The sequence below is a fragment of the Malus sylvestris genome, chromosome 15 (assembly GCF_916048215.2).
Source record: "Malus sylvestris chromosome 15, drMalSylv7.2, whole genome shotgun sequence".
Lineage (NCBI taxonomy): Eukaryota > Viridiplantae > Streptophyta > Magnoliopsida > Rosales > Rosaceae > Malus > Malus sylvestris.
The window spans coordinates 40,636,773-40,642,333 of record NC_062274.1 but is presented as its reverse complement, the minus strand read 5'-3'; positions in this window follow the sequence as shown (position 1 = coordinate 40,642,333).

Below are 5,561 nucleotides of genomic sequence, written 5' to 3'. Positions count from 1 at the left end.
AGTTTTGAAGAAAATGAGGTGGTATTTATAGGGGTATGGCAGACCCCTTTGGGAGGATGGGGACCGGCCACTTGGATGGTTTTTTTAGCTAATTAATATAATTTAAAAGGAATGACTAGGATTACTGGCAAACGCTAACCTACACTTCTATTATTGTAGGTTCTTTTATTGTTTAATGTGTCCATCCTTTTGATATTAAAACATTCTCTACTTTACTGCACTCATACACTCTGACATCAGATGTGTAATAAGGGTTATTCGCGCTACTGCGCACTCACACTATTAGTTTAAATTAATTTTTAGATTTTGATTTATTCACACTTTTTTTCACATTACCTTTATTTTGTGGCTTGGTCACTTTTTATGTATTTAGAGCAACTCAATCTGGAGATCCAGTTGAACATTTTAGTCAGATGTGTCAGTAGTATACTAGGTCATGATCGATCAGGCCTCAGGGCCCTTGTACCGTCCAAAACTAAAGTGCTTTCCCAATTATAATTTTTTAGGTTTTGGGATTTACTTTTCCGTTTTTGGTATTGCTAACCTTTTTGTTTAGATTTAGATGTTTATAAATATATTTCTTCACAACTTATAATCTTTTTCTTTATTTCGTATCTATGAAATAAGAATTAAAGTTTGTAATTAGTTTTTTTATTTCTTTATCGACATTTGATTTGCTAACAGTTAGAATATAAAACTACTCAGCTTAATTACATGAATTCTTAATGCCATCAACAATTCGTTAAGCCTTTTTTTGCATACGGGCGTTCTATTCTCTCTGAGGTTGGATAGGTGAAGCATCTAGCTTAGGAGAGGGGGGGGCGCGTTGAATCGCTGAAATTTAAATAAACAAAGTATTTGGATTTTATAGCAGTGCTAAATTTGCTAAGAAGATTGAAAAGTCATTATAGTGGATGGATATGTTTATGCAAACATCATTTAAAATTCTTTTTTTTTTGGGTAAATTATACAAAATTACCTCAACTATGGGTTGAACGACACTATCATACATCATCTTTTAAAAGTGATAATATCATACCTCATCTTACAAATTTGTTCCAATGTCAAACCTCCATCAGTTTTTCTGTTAATTTCTCTGTTAAATGCTGATGTGGCTAGAGACGGGGCCCACTCATTAATCCAACTGGATTAAAAAATAATTAAATATTAAAAAAAATTAAAAATAGCCTAAGGGATCCAGCCTTCCCTTTCCTCCACCCGCACCAACCATTTTTCTTCTTCTCTTTTACAGCCACCAAACCCTTCTCCGTCCCCCCCCCCCAACCTTCCTCTTCCTCCACCATCCTCTCTTTCTCTTCTCTTTCTGGGATGGGGTCTCCCTCCTCTGTCCTTCTTCCCACTTCCACTCGTCCTTCCCTCACCACCACCTCCCAACTTAACCCATCCTTCCCCTATTCCCTCCATACCCAACCTTCCTTTACCACCCCACTGCCGCCTCTCTTCCTCCATCTTCACCACCCCACTGAAGAAACCAAAAAAATCAAGCCCACACCCAGATCGCACACCAAAAAAAAAAAAAAAAAAAAACTAAAATACCAAGCCCACACCCAAATCACTTTTGAAGGAAAAAATTTGTCCTAGCTAAGAACATGTGAGAATATTTGAATACATATGCAAACTATTAACACATTAAAGTAGGCATGCATTAAAAAACAATTCATAAAACCCATGACTTTCAAAGCCTAGTATATGGTGAACCAATAAACTCTTTAACAACATTAAAGAGAAGGAAAGATTTAGAGTTTCTTTACCCTTGAAGCTCATCCTTGATTACACAAGGGATTCACCCAAGTGGAGGGCCTTCAAGTCACCTCCTTGCTCCTTGGATCTTCCTTGTGATTTTCCTCCTTTTTGTGCTCCTTTGCTTCTTTGAGGATTTGTCCTCCAAAACATCAAAAGCTTGATGTCTCTAAGTCTCTTCACCAAGGATGTGATGTGAAGATGAAATGGATGACTTAGGGAAGAAGAGATTGCAAGCTATTCCTTCCCTAGGTGGCCGACCTCTTTAGAGAAAATGAGAGAAAATTGTTTCACCTCATTTCACCAAGAAAAACCCTTAATGAAAATAAAGCTATAAAGTTGAATTTATACTTCATCACATGTGAGTGGCAAACTTGTAATTAATCCAAGTTTGACACTTCTCACCCTAATGGCCGGCCATATCAAATTGATTGGGCTAATTGCCCATTTTGTTTTAGTTGTCATACAACTTAAACATAATGGGCCTTGTGGACCAAAACTCTTTTGGGCCCCGAAACCCAAAACCAACATATAAGCCCAATACGAACATTTCGTATAATTAATTAACTAATTAATTAACCTTGACCATGCTTCAATTAAACCATTTAATTGCTTATCCATTTCATTTAATTTCTTCACCAACATCCTTACTCGGTGTACGATCCATTAGGTTCCATTTAGCGAGGTAGTGGGCGATTGTTACTCTTAACAATCGATTGTGAATTGAAACCACATTTCAATTCTCCCTTAAAATTAGTGTTTGCTAATCTTTAGGGCTTCCACAAACCATGAGTGACACCTAGCAGCATATCATGGTTACCCAAGCTAAGTAGAAGTGGTTGGAGAACCTATCCAGTTACAACTACAATGCAATACAGTCCTTCTCTAATACAATACTCTTAACCACATTGTTTTAGGTGATAGTTTGTTTCATGTCTACTATCCAATGTGATATTTATGTATATGATTCAATTGAATATGATTTGGAACAAACTTCCTAAGTCATATTCATATGCTTTGCCCAAAGACTCTCGAATCATATCTTAGAGTATTCTCCTTCCACCATGGAAGGTTAGAGATTCCTTGTTGTGCATTCATATGCCTACATGACTAGGTAGCTTGACCACAACAATGTCGTGGACACTCCAATGGAATGCCTTTGACATGATCAAAGATCAAGGACCTAACCATTAGACATCTATAATGCCTCAGGTCAAAGGACTACTTTGCATATTGCAACTTTCGAGTTCTTACATGACATGTATGTTCAAACTCTCTTTTGATCGTTGTTCAGTGTACTCGATCACTCTTTCGAGCACCTATGTGTTTGCCTTAGTGTCCAACACTAAATGACATGAGACTAGTCATACTCACACTTGAGTCGACATAACACATACTAACCTTAGCGGATTGTCAATGCCCAATTGGCAATCCTATGGCTAGGAACGTTTTAGGAATGAACATAAGAGAAAGGTCTCGATAATCTAACCTACTTAAATCACTTATCTCTTAGATCAAATACATTCCTTGGATTCCCTTATTGCTTAAACACATGATACAATAAATAGTGATTAACAATAAGCTTTGCCCTTCATTAAACATATAAAAGTTTAATACAATAAGTATTCCAAAAGCTATTACATCAAATGAGTGGCTTTGTGGGCATACTTCCAACAACTTTCCCCTCCTACACACCCTTCACCCTTCTACCTTCTCTCCACCTAGTCCATCCTCTGTCTGATTCACCATCGATCCCACACCTATCCTCATTCATAATAGATCTGACCATCGTTAATCCGTCGCAATCATCCCTACTGATCTGGCTCTACTCTCGACCTCTCGATTTCCCCCTCCTCTCGGCCATCAAAACCCTCATCTCCTTCCTACCTCTCTCCTATGCTCTCTTCGCCTAATACCCTTCTTCTCATCTCTCTCTCCGCTGCTCTCCTCCTCCAAGATCCCCACTTCCTTCTCCCTTTCTTTCCACCTCCCAAGCCCATCTTTCAACTCCCTCTCCCAAACCCTCAATTCCCTCCCCACATTTCATCTCGACTCATTGTCGCCTCCCCGGGCTTCTAACCTCGCCGCCTCCTTGTGCCAGCTCGTGCATGATTACACCTAGGACCCCATGGGAAAGAGAAAGATGGCGAGTTGGTGGATGTTGGCCTCGGCGCCGATGGTTGCAAAGAAAAGAGGGAGTTAGAGTGAGAGAGAGATGTGGGAGAAGATAAATAGAAGAGAGAGAAAGAAGGGTTGGTGCGGGTAGAGGAAAGGAAGGCCTGCATCCCTAGGCATTTTTTATTTGTTTAGTTTTTTTTTATTTTTGAATATTTAATTATTAAAAATATATTTAATTATTTTTTAATCCATTTGGATTAGTGAGTGGGTCACGTCTCTGGCCACGTCAACATTTAACAGAGAAATTAACAGAAAAACTGACAGAGGTTTGACGTTAGCACAAATTTGTAAGATGAGGTATGACATTGCCATTTAAAAAAATGAGGTATGATAGTGTCGTTCGATCCATAGTTTGTGTAATTTACCCTTTTTTTTTTAGAATTGTTTTCTTTCTTCTCTTTTGGTCTAAAATCTTGACATGCATACATTTTATTGCTATATTAAAACGATTTGCTCAAAAAAAAAAATTAGTATATAAATCCACCTTAAGTGAGAGGTTTTAGGTTCGATTCTTTTCAAAGGCGATTTGAACCACACTATTGCTAGCCTAGTTGTAGATAATATTGTTTGTTCCAAAGAAAATATATATATAAATAAAAAAAAATCCACCTTCATTCATAAAGTCATCTAAATTGCTAAATTTAGTTTCACTTCATTCATTTTGGTGCTACCGATTGCAACCGCTTTGGTTGAGAGAGCATTCTATATATATTTTGAAAACACACTGCGTAACACAATGGGAGACCAATAGTTGATTGATAGCATGACCTTGGAAAGTGAATGAATTGAGGGGCTTATATCCCTTCTTCTTCTTTTTTATCCAAAAGTTATTTACATTGAGAGAGATGTTTTTCTTTTGTTGATAATGAGCTTATTATGTGACGCTTTCTTGACATAAAATCTCCTTGGAAACAATTATAACTTGTTTGTATTAATAAATTATGAACGGCAGTAATATTGTCTATTAATCTAAAGGAATTTGGTTGTACATTTTTTTCAGACCTGTTACCCTTTTAAAGTTCACTCCTCCTCCCGACAATTCCTGGCTTCGCCACTATTTTGCCTATAGCCCTTTTTAAAACAAACGTGAAAGATCAATGATTTTTTAAGTCCTAACATGAGGAAATTTTCTAAACTCCGCCAGTGCACATAGATGAAACTTTAATTAGTTCAAATTTAACTATGTGATAAAATACATGAGGTCATGTATCAAAGCTTAATTGCGCATAACCATGGTTCTGAAGAACAAAAAAAATGATGGGGAAAAAAGGCCAACATGCACATTTGGATCCCTTATAAATTTCTATGATAAAAAAACCAGCTAACATGCATCATAAGTTCGTAACACGTGGAGCAAATGGAGATAAGTGCGTTTATGTGAAGAAAGAAAAAATGAGATTTCATCGTAACATTATTTTTGTTTTCTTTTGTTTTTTTTTTTTAAGTGAACAACGAGTAGTAAGCTACAGTTATCTAGAAGACTTATAGAAATATTTCAGCATCCTTTTGATCACAAAAATTATTTTTGTTTTGTTAACACAATAAAATTAGTTGATAATATAGCAAATAATTTAATTATTTATAAGCATAAATAATTTATATATATATATATATATATATAT